Source organism: Arachis hypogaea, chromosome 12, assembly GCF_003086295.3.
Source record: "Arachis hypogaea cultivar Tifrunner chromosome 12, arahy.Tifrunner.gnm2.J5K5, whole genome shotgun sequence".
In the NCBI taxonomy this organism is placed as follows: domain Eukaryota; kingdom Viridiplantae; phylum Streptophyta; class Magnoliopsida; order Fabales; family Fabaceae; genus Arachis; species Arachis hypogaea.
Genome location: NC_092047.1, coordinates 15,668,876 through 15,681,239, shown reverse-complemented (window position 1 = coordinate 15,681,239; position 12,364 = coordinate 15,668,876). Strand labels below are relative to the sequence as shown.

General features: G+C 32.3%; 1 long non-coding RNA gene across 1 annotated transcript; it reads left to right on the top strand.

Annotated features, from left to right (window-relative positions):
- The first annotated feature begins 8,884 nt into the window (after positions 1 to 8,884).
- Positions 8,885 to 11,259, top strand: LOC140176987 (uncharacterized). Its single transcript, XR_011868339.1, has 3 exons — positions 8,885 to 9,063; positions 9,179 to 9,326; positions 11,010 to 11,259. It is a non-coding gene; the product is annotated as an uncharacterized lncRNA (long non-coding RNA).
- Positions 11,260 to 12,364: the final 1,105 nt, after the last annotated feature.

The window sequence follows — 12,364 nt, the reverse complement described above, 5'->3', positions numbered from 1 at the left end:
GAACACAACAACTTTAATGTCCGCAGTAGTATAAAACTTTGGTCAATTCATAAGAGAGTGAATGAATTTCCGGGTTCGACTCCTGGCTGCGGAAAATTTTTGAATATTAATCTTTTTTAAATTTTACTAAATTTAACGTCAAGGCAAAAATTTAACGTTAAGGCATCACACAACAACTAAGTTAATAAATTATTATTTGTAAGCTAAGACACAACAACTTTAATGTCGCAGTAGTATAAAACTTTGGTCAATTCATTAAGAGAGTGAATGAATTTCCGGTTTCGACTCCTGGCTGGAAAATTTTTTGAATATTAATCTTTTTTAAATTTTACTAAATTTAACGTCAAGGCAAAATTTTAACGTTAAGCATCACACAACAACTAAGTTAATAAATTATTATTTGTAAGCTAAGAACACAACAACTTTAATGTCCGCAGTAGTATAAAACTTTGGTCAATTCATTAAGAGAGTGAATGAATTTCCGGGTTCGACTCCTGCTGCGGAAAATTTTTTGAATATTAATCTTTTTTAAATTTTACTAAATTTAACGTCAAGGCAAAAATTTAACGTTAAGGCATCACACAACAACTAAGTTAATAAATTATTATTTGTAAGCTAAGTACACAACAACTTTAATGTCCGCAGTAGTATAAAACTTTGGTCAATTCATTAAGAGAGTGAATGAATTTCGGGTTCGACTCCTGCTGCGGAAAATTTTTTGAATATTAATCTTTTTTAAATTTTACTAAATTTAACGTCAAGGCAAAATTTAACGTTAAGGCATCACACAACAACTAAGTTAATAAATTATTATTTGTAAGCTAAGAACACAACAACTTTAATGTTCGCAGTAGTATAAAACTTTGGTCAATTCATTAGAGAGTGAATGAATTTCCGGGTTTGACTCCTGGTTGCGGAAAATTTTTGAATATTAATCTTTTTAAATTTTACTAAATTTAACGTTAAGTCATGAAAAAAAAACTAAGTTAATAAATTATTATTTGTAAGCTAAGTACACAACAACTTAATGTCCGCAGTAGTATAAAACTTTGGTCAATTCATTAAGAGAGTGAATGAATTTCCGGGTTCGACTCTTGGCTGCGGAAAATTTTTTGAATATTAATCTTTTTTAAATTTTACTAAATTTAACGTCAAGGCAAAAATTTAACGTTAAGGCATCACACAACAACTAAGTTAATAAATTATTATTTGTAAGCTAAGAACACAACAACTTTAATGTCCGCAGTAGTATAAAACTTTGGTCAATTCATTAAGAGAGTGAATGAATTTCCGGTTCGACTCCTGGCTTGGAAAATTTTTTGAATATTAATCTTTTTTAAATTTTACTAAATTTAACGTCAAGGCAAAAATTTAACTTAAGGCATCACACAACAACTAAGTTAATAAATTATTATTGTAAGCTAAGAACACAACAACTTTAATGTCCGCAGTAGTATAAAACTTTGGTCAATTCATTAAGAGAGTGAATGAATTTCCGGTTTCGACTCCTCGTTGTGGAAAATTTTTTGAATATTAATCTTTTTTAAATTTTACTAAATTTAACGTCAAGGCAAAATTTAACGTTAAGGCATCACACAACAACTAAGTTAATAAATATTATTTGTAAGCTAAGAACACAACAACTTTAATGTCCGCAGTAGTATAAAACTTTGGTCAATTCATTAAGAGAGTGAATGAATTTCCGGGTTCGACTCCTGGCTGCGGAAAATTTTTTGAATATTAATCTTTTTTAAATTTTACTAAATTTAACGTCAAGGCAAAATTTTAACGTTAAGGCATCACACAACAACTTAGTTAATAAATTATTATTTGTAAGCTAAGAACACAACAACTTTAATGTCCGCAGTAGTATAAAACTTTGGTCAATTCATTAAGAGAGTGAATGAATTTCCGGGTTTGACTCCTGGCTGCGGAAAATTTTTTGAATATTAATCTTTTTTAAATTTTACTAAATTTAACGTCAAGGCAAAATTTTAACGTTAAGGCATCACACAACAACTAAGTTAATAATTATTATTTGTAAGCTAAGAACACAACAACTTTAATGTTGCAGTAGTATAAAACTTTGGTCAATTCATTAAGAGAGTGAATGAATTTTGGGTTCGACTCCTGGCTGCGGAAAATTTTTTGAATATTAATCTTTTTTAAATATTACTAAATTTAATGTCAAGGCAAAAATTTAACGTTAAGCCATCACACAACAACTAAGTTAATAATTATTATTTGTAAGCTAAGAACACAACAACTTTAATGTCCGCAGTAGTATAAAACTTTGGTCAATTCATTAAGAGATTGAATGAATTTCCGGGTTCGACTCCTGTCTGCGGAAAATTTTTTGAATATTAATCTTTTTTAAATTATTATTTGTAAGCTAAGAACACAACAACTTTAATGTCTACAGTAGTATAAAACTTTGGTCAATTCATTATGAGAGTGAATGAAATTCCGGGTTCGACTCCTGGCTGCAGAAAATTTTTTGAATATTAATCTTTTTTAAATTTTACTAAATTTAACGTCAAGGCAAAATTTTAATGTTAAGGCATCACACAACAACTTAGTTAATAAATTATTATTTGTAAACTAAGAACACAACAACTTTAATTTCCGCAGTAGTATAAAACTTTGGTCAATTCATTAAGAGAGTGAATGAATTTCCGGGTTTGACTCCTTGCTGCGGAAAATTTTTTGAATATTAATCTTTTTTAAATTTTACTAAATTTAACGTCAAGGCAAAATTTTAACGTTAAGGTATCACACAACAACTAAGTTAATAAATTATTATTTGTAAGCTAAGAACACAACAACTTTAATGTCCGCAGTAGTATAAAACTTTGGTCAATTCATAAGAGAGTGAATGAATTTTCGGGTTCGACTCCTGGCTGCGGAAAATTTTTGAAAATTAATCTTTTTTAAATTTTACTAAATTTAACGTCAAGGCAAAAATTTAACGTTAAGGCGTCACACAACAACTAAGTTAATAAATTATTATTTGTAAAATAAGTACACAACAACTTTAACGTTCGCAGTAGTATAAAACTTTGGTCAATTCATTAAGAGAGTGAATGAATTTCCGGTTTCGAGTCCTAGCTGCGGAAAATTTTTTGAATATTAATCTTTTTTAAATTTTACTAAATTTAACGTCAAGGCAAAATTTTAACGTTAAGACATCACACAACAACTAAGTTAATAAATTATTATTTGTAAGCTAAGTACACAACAACTTTAATGTCCACAGTAGTATAAAACTTTGGTCAATTCATTAAGAGAGTGAATGAATTTCCGGGTTCGACTCTTAGCTGCGAAAAATTTTGTGAATATTAATCTTTTTTAAATTTTACTAAATTTAACGTCAAGGCAAAAATTTAACGTTAAGGCATCACACAACAACTAAGTTAATAAATTATTATTTGTAAGCTAAGTACACAACAACTTTAATGTCCGCAGTAGTATAAAACTTTGGTCAATTTATTAAGAGAGTGAATGAATTTTCGGGTTCGACTCCTAGCTGCGGAAAATTTTTTGAATATTAATCTTTTTTAAATTTTACTTAATTTAACGTCAAGGCAAAGATTTAACGTTAAGGCATCACACAAAAACTAAGTTAATAAATTATTATTTGTAAGCTAAGAACACAACAACTTTAATGTTCGCAGTAGTATAAAACTTTGGTCAATTCATTTAGAGAGTGAATGAATTTCCGGGTTTGAGTCCGGGTTGCGGAAAATATTTTGAATGTTAATCTATTATAAATTTTACTAAATTTAACGTTAAGTCATGAAAAAAAAACTAAGTTAATAAATTATTATTTGTAAGTTAAGTACACAACAACTTAAATGTCCGCGGTAGTATAAAACTTTGGTCAATTCATTAAGAGAGTGAATGAATTTCCGGGTTCCACTCCTGGCTGCGGAAAATTTTTTGAATATTAATCTTTTTTAAATTTTACTAAATTTAACGTCAAGGCAAAATTTTAACGTTAAGGCCTCACACAACAACTTAGTTAATAAATTATTATTTGTAAGCTAAGAACATAACAACTTTAATGTCCGCAGTAGTATAAAACTTTGGTCAATTCATTAAGAGAGTGAATGAATTTCCGGGTTCGACTCCTAGCTGCGGAAAATTTTTTGAATATTAATCTTTTTTGAATTTTACTAAATTTAACGTGAAGGAAAAAATTTAACGTTAAGGCATCACACAACAACTAAGTTAATAAATTATTATTTGTAAGCTAAGAACACAACAACTTTAATGTCCGCGGTAGTATAAAACTTTGGTCAATTCATTAAGAGAGTGAATGAATTTCCGAGTTCGACTCCTGGCTTTGGAAAATTTTTTGAAAATTAATCTTTTTTAAATTTTACTAAATTTAACGTCAAGGCAAAAATTTAACCTTAAGGCATCACACAACAACTAAGTTAATAAATTATTATCTGTAAGCTAAGAACACAACAACTTTAATGGCCGCAGTAGTATAAAACTTTGGTCAATTCATTAAGAGAGTGAATGAATTTTCGGTTTCGACTCCTCGTTGGGGAAAATTTTTTGAATATTAATCTTTTTTAAATTTTACTAAATTTAACGTCAAGGCAAAATTTTAACGTTAAGGCATCACACAACAACTTAGTTAATAAACTATTATTTGTAAGCTAAGAACACAACAACTTTAATGTCCGCAGTAGTATAAAACTTTGGTCAATTCATTAAGAGAGTGAATGAATTTCCGGGTTCAACTCTTGGCTACGGAAAATTTTTTGAATATTAATCTTTTTTAAATTTTACTAAATTTAACGTCAAGGCAAAATTTTAACGTTACGGCCTCACACAACAACTTAGTTAATAAATTATTATTTGTAAGCTAAGAACATAACAACTTTAATGTCCGCAGTAGTATAAAACTTTGGTCAATTCATTAAGAGAGTGAATGAATTTCCGGGTTTGACTTCTGGCTGCCGAAAATTTTTTGAATATTAATCTTTTTTGAATTTTACTAAATTTAACGTGAAGGAAAAAATTTAACGTTAAGGCATCACACAACAACTAAGTTAATAAATTATTATTTGTAAGCTAAGAACACAACAACTTTAATGTCCGTGGTAGTATAAAACTTTGGTCAATTCATTAAGAGAGTGAATGAATTTCCGAGTTCGACTCCTGGCTTTGGAAAATTTTTTGAAAATTAATCTTTTTTAAATTTTACTAAATTTAACGTCAAGGCAAAAATTTAACCTTAAGGCATCACACAACAACTAAGTTAATAAATTATTATTTGTAAGCTAAGAACACAACAACTTTAATGGCCGCAGTAGTATAAAACTTTGGTCAATTCATTAAGAGAGTGAATGAATTTTCGGTTTCGACTCCTCGTTGTGGAAAATTTTTTGAATATTAATCTTTTTTAAATTTTACTAAATTTAACGTCAAGGCAAAATTTTAACGTTAAGGCATCACACAACAACTTAGTTAATAAACTATTATTTGTAAGCTAAGAACACAACAACTTTAATGTCCGCAGTAGTATAAAACTTTGGTCAATTCATTAAGAGAGTGAATGAATTTCCGGGTTCAACTCCTGGCTACGGAAAATTTTTTGAATATTAATCTTTTTTAACTTTTACTAAATTTAACGTCAAGGCAAAATTTTAACGTTAAGGCATCACACAACAACTAAGTTAATAAATTATTATTTGTAAGCTAAGAACACAACAACTTTAATGTCCGCAGTAGTATAAAACTTTGGTCAATTCATTAAGAGAGTGAATGAATTTCTGGGTTCAACTCCTGGGTGCGGAAAATTTTTTAAAAATTAATCTTTTTTAAATATTACTAAATTTAACGTCAAGGCAAAAATTTAACGTTAAGCCATCACACAACAACTAAGTTAATAAATTATTATTTGTAAGCTAAGTACACAACAAATTTAATGTCCGCAGTAGTATAAAACTTTGGTCAATTCATTAAGAGAGTGAATGAATTTCCGGGTTCAACTCCTGGCTGTCGAAAATTTTTTGAATATTAATCTTTTTTAAATTTTACTAAATTTAACGTCAAGGCAAAATTTTAACGTTAAGGTATTACACAACAACTAAGTTAATAAATTATTATTTGTAAGCTAAGAACACAACAACTTTAATGTTTGCAGTAGTATAAAACTTTGGTCAATTCAATAAGAGAGTGAATGAATTTTCGGGTTCGACTCCTGGCTGCGGAAAATTTTTTGAAAATTAATCTTTTTTAAATTTTACTAAATTTAACGTCAAGGCAAAAATTTAACGTTAAGGCATCACACAACAACTAAGTTAATAAATTATTATTTGTAAGCTAAGTACACAACAACTTTAATGCCCGCAGTAGTATAATACTTTGGTCAATTCATTAAGAGAGTGAATGAATTTTCGGGTTCGACTCTTAGCTGCGGAAAATTTTTTGAATATTAATCTTTTTTAAATTTTACTAAATTTGACGTCAAGGCAAAATTTTAACGTTAAGGCATCACACAATGTAAGACCCAAGACCTTTGAAAAGTCTTATTTTGAACTAATCCCAAATTATATATTTATTTATTTATAGTTTTAATTTCAGAAATTATTTTTATTAAAAATAATTAAAGACAATTAATTAGATTTGAAATAAATTAAGATTTTTTATCGAAACTCTACCTATGGATTATTTTCCCATTTATGATTTAAAGTTCTAGAAATTCGAAAATAATGAGGTTTGGCTATTTAAATTAGAATTTTGTCTAATTTTATAATTATTGAATTATTTTGCATAATTAAATTATAAAATTGGTAGTTATGAAATAATAAGAATTTTATATGATTTGATTTTAGATAATTTAATTTATATCATTTAATACTTTAAGATAAAGAAAAATTAATTATATTACCTTGGATTTTCAATTAGAGTAATTTATTGAGAATCAATTAGTACTTTTGTACCACAAATAATATTTTAAAGTAATTTTAGAGATTAATTTAGTTTTTCAAATATTAATACTTTATGCTTCAATTTTATTAAAATTACCAAACTATCCTTATACCTAATTTTTACCAAAATCCTAAATTACCCAAAATATCACCTTAATCCTAATTTGCCCAAAAACCTAGCCGCCAATGCTAAACCCCCTTCATACCCCACTAACCGAAGAAAAAAAGAAGGAAAAAAAAAAGAAAAAGAAAGGAAAGGGAGGAACAGAGAGCAGATGGCGTTGAGGAAGAAGGGGAAAGGGGGAAGAGGGACGAGAGGGAGACGGCGCTGGCGGGCGTCACTGGCGCCGCGCCGCCATGTTGCATAGAGAAGAGAGAGGAAGAACCAAGGAAGGAGAAGAGAGCGAAGGTCGCGCTGCTACCTCGCCGCTGCTCGTCGCGCCGTGTCGCGTCGCCGTCCAGCCAAGTCAAAGGAGAGGCGTTGCCATTTCGAATCCGCGTCGCCATCACGGTTGACTGGATCAGCTGAGGGAGAGTGAGAAATGAACGAGAGCGCTCATGATGGAGGAAGGGGGGATGTCGCCACTGTACCGGTCACTGTTGAGCCGCCGAGCAGAAGCTTCCATGGCCGTTGCCGTTGAGCTCACAAGTGAGAGAAAGAGAGTTCGCAGGTGAGAGAGGAAGGTGTTGCGTTGCTGTTCGTTGCTGTGCAGCCTCCGCCACGCCTTGTCGTCGCCAGAGTTGCCACCGCCGCGTGCCACCGCCGAGGGAAAGCCTTGCCTACGTTGCTGCCTTCCGGGTCAGATTGTAAGACCCAGACTTTTCAAAAAGAAATATTATTATGAGTTAATTTCAATTTATTTATTCATTAAAGACTTTATTTTTAGAAATTATTTTATTAAAAGTAATTAAATCAAGTTTTGACAATTAAATTAAAAAATTTATTTAATTTCATAATTATTGAATAATTTTCTATATTTAAATTATACAGTTGTACAGCTGTAAAAGAATAAGAACTTTATTCAATTTAGTTAAATAATTAAAATTCTAAAATTTAATACTTTAATTTTATAAACAAAGAAAATTAATTATATTATCTTTAATTCTAAATTAAAATATTTGATTAAAAATCAATTAGTAAATTAATAATCAAATAACATTTTTAATATACTTTAATAGATTAAATTAAGTTTTTAATTAATATTCTATACCTCTAATTTTATTAAAATTACCTAAACTGTCCTAATCCTAACCTTCTACCCCCACCGTCTTTTCCTTCCCCAAACCTAATACCTAATTGCTTCAGGAAACAAAGAACAGAAGAAAGAAAGAAAGAAAGAAGGAAAGAAAGAAAGGGATGGCGGAGAGGATCAGAGTGTGGGTCACACGAGAAGAGGAGAAGGAGTGCGTCACGGTGCTCATGCCGCCGCGCTCCTTGCCGCCGCCGTCGTGTCACCGTAGGAGGGAGGCAGAGAGAGAGTGATGACGAAGGGAGAGGAGGACGCGAGCAAGGGCAGAAGAGAGGAGATCGCGTTTGCTCACCGCCAAGCCGCTGCCATCCAAGGTCTGCGCCAACACCGTCATCGTCGTCCGAGGAGCGCCGCTGACCTGTCACCGCCATGGCTGGGTTGTTGTGAGCGTTGGGCCCAGACGAGAAAGAAGAAACGCGGGCCTGAAATCCTGACGAGTTGGGGAGGATTAGCACCACCGCTGTGCCGTTCGTGGACTCCATCACCGCTGTTGAAGGCTCCAATCGTCCAACTTGCCGCTGTCGTTGCCTTCGCCGTCTTTCCTCCACCGTTGCAGAAGATCCATCACCAAAGCTGCTGGGCTCACCGACCGTAACTGAAGCCTCTGTCTTTTGAGGTTTTGGTTGTTGCAAGTTATTCAATTGTACGCCGTCATCGAAATTGGGCTAGATTTATCGGTAACTGCTTCTTCCTTTCCTGAATCTATTTCATTTCTATTTTGCTCCGCTGTTCTAATTTTGTTGGTATCCCTGCTGCCTTACCGATTGGAGTGGTGTTACTGCCATTAGGACAGATGCACATGTCTTTGATTTCTGTTCCTCTGCCGTGGGGTGCCGACACCGGAGCCGCTCCTAATGACTCTGGTCGGATATCTTTTTTAACTCTAGGCCATTTACATGTTTTCCTATCTTTGCCATGCTTGTTCTAATTCGATTTTTGATTCAAGTCCTTGTCTTGGGTTTCTTGAAATTGTTTCAGTCATTGTAATTGCAATTTATATTAACACGGCTGTTGTAAGAGGCGTCGGGGCTGTTGCTGTTCTCGTGGGGGTTATAGTTGTCACTGTCACTATGAATTAAAAGGAAAGGAATTATCACGATAAATTACGCGGACTCAGCTAACTGAGGTAGGGGCATCTTTCTCAAACTTGTTTTTCTTTCCAGAGTTGTTGTAAATCGATATTAATGCGTAAAATACATCCTTGGTGATTTCCTGAGTCTTATGAATTGAATAAAGTTGTTTTGGATGAATAAGATTATTAGTTTGATTGATAGATGGATCGATTGAGAAAGCTGAATATTCTGATTTGTTGACTGATGTAGTTAAAGTGGTTTTCCTTGAATTAATGGGAGAGATTTAATAATGGCATTTAGTTTAATTTTGGAAACAATTCGATTTTAGGAAAGGTTTAGTATTGAAATTTGATGTGATATTGAACCCGACTTGATATTGGAATTTGATTTTAAAACTAATTTGGAAAGGACTTGATATTTGGAAACGGTTTGTTTATTGAGAATAATTTACTATTTTGGTAATGGTTCGAACAGGGTTTGAGGAACGGTTTGGTTCGAAACTGTTTGAGAAAACTGAAAGTTCTTAATTATTGATTAATGCTGTTGAATGAGGTTGATTTAAACTGCGATTTATAGGATTGGTTGATTGGATTCTGGATTTTGCAATTTCCCTGTGTTGAGTGTGGTTGTGAAAATTATTATTGGAAGTGATTTGAATGATTAACAGGTGTTTGATTTGGTTTGGTTGGGACCCGAAAAGGGTGGCAAACTCCGAGTTTTAGAGGAGATGCTGCCGAAATTTTATAAAATTGGAAGTTTTGTTTGAAGTAATTGTTTAAAAAGATTTAGTTCTTAAACGTTATTTGTTTCAGATTGATTTATTTAGAAAAGAAAGAATTATGTTTTAAATTGAGATTGTTGATTAATGGAAAGAAGGATGATGAGGATTAATTTGAAATGTGATTTTTGAATGAATTTGAAAATGGGATATGGATTGACGAATGATGATGATATTGAGAATGGCTTAGATATTGATGAATGATGAATGAATTATTTATATGGCTTATGAATTTGAAATATCTGAGATACGAGGTTCCCTGGATTAAGTGCCGTGGCTTGCCACCACGTGTACCAGGTTGAAAACTCGATACTCTGTTGACCCTACGACATAAGTGTGACCGGGCACTATATAAATTCCCGGGAATGATACCCCCATTGAGCAATATTGATTATTTGAGAAAAAGCTATCCATAGACTCTTGGGGATGCACGTCGGGGGACAGTCTAAGGACAATTCAGACTTGTCGGGTTGGCTGGATAACCGACAGATGAGCCTCATCAGCCATAGGACAGGCATGCATCATATGCATTTGTATGCTTTGCTTGGGTTTGAACTTGTTTTGTTTGCCTAATTGCTAAACTGTTCTTAATTGCTACTTGAACTATTTGCTGTAACTGCTACCTACTTGTGCTTTCCTTGTCTGTGTTGCCTGTGTTTGTTCTGGCGTGCTACATTTGAGAATGAACTTGGATGCTGAATTAATGATTGTGTTGTTTGATTGCGTGGTTGATTTCTGATTGAGATTTTCTTATAAGTAAGGAAAGATTTTCGGATTTCTGAAAGATTAAACATTGTTTCTTTGAAAAGGGTTTTGAACGATTTCCTATTGGTTCTAAAAGATTCATGAGGCAATGATAATCACTGAGCTTGAAAACAGTTTCTTATTAAATATCTTCTTATGACAACTTTGAAACTCCATGGTGAGACCGTGTGGTTAGGTTCTCACCCCCCTACAGCTTTACCTTTTCAGGAACCAGATGAAGAAGCATTAAGAAGAGTTATACTGCGTTTGGTTTATATGTTGTTGTATTAATTAGATTATTTTCTTCCCTCATCTTTGTTATTACAAGTTTGTAAGAGGGATAGGAATTGTATGTTTTATATGTACAATATATTGAATTACTATGTAAGGAGTCTTGTATATGAATCTATGCCTGTTTGTATTTTCTTAAGATAAAGTATTTATTTTTGGTTTTTTCAAAGAAATCAGCGATACAGTGTCGAGTCATAGGCTCCTATTTTAATATTTAATATGTAAAGTAGTCGTAATACTTCTTGCTATCAGAGTAGCGCAGCCGGAAGCGTGACTTCTGATAGTGAGGGTGTTACATTATGGTATCAGAGCGGTCTTTCTTGTAGAGCCTGAGGAATGGACCGATTATGCTTCAATTGCATACTCTGAGAGTCAGTCATGTTGTAGGTCTTGTTTGGATAACGAGAATAGAGCTTTAAGCACATGACGGTCTATTGATTAATGCCATTAGTCTTGCATTGCATAATTCCTGGTATTAAGTTTGGCCGGCTTAACACTAGTGAATTATATATATGTAAGTATTAATGGGTTATCATAGGCAATATGCGAGTCATAGATAACGCGAGTCGCGTGTTTTGGGAACGCTAGAGACTAAGTTTTAGAGATTAGTTCCGTTTCGACGTATAATCTTTATTCATGCTTGACATTATCTTTTCCCTTATCAATTGTATTGGAATCTCTAGTTCTTGATTTCTTCTTGAAATATGTTTTGAATATTTTTCTACCATATCTCCTCATTCATGTACATCCTTGCTTGATCATGTTCCTAATTGTTGCTTGAATCTTTAAGGAACATTCAACCTTAACACTGTTCATAAATTTAGTATTTGTCGATTTGATCTCCAATTAGTTTTGGTGCAATGCATAATCCTTGATTCCTAAACTATTTGAAATCTTAAGAGTCGCGATTCGTAGTAAATTGATTATGCGATTTAGTTCTCTTGTTTCGTGTTCTGCAACTATTGTGTCCTGCTCGGATTACAATTTTTGGTTTTGTTTCTTCGCAAAAATGATGAGAACTGACTTTGTTTTAATAAAATGTATCAATTCTAGTAGTTTTCTTTTACAACTCTTATTTTAGAATCTCTTTTAAAAATAGTTTCATTTTGGTTCTTTTTCTGTTTGATTCTGATTGTAACCATTATTTGAATTTTGAATACGACAGCCTTTGATTTTGTAAGTACTTTCCTACAAAATAAAAAATAAATAAATAAATAATTTTTTTATATAGTTACAATATGCTTCTATCTAAGAGTACTACTTAATCTTTATTTATCT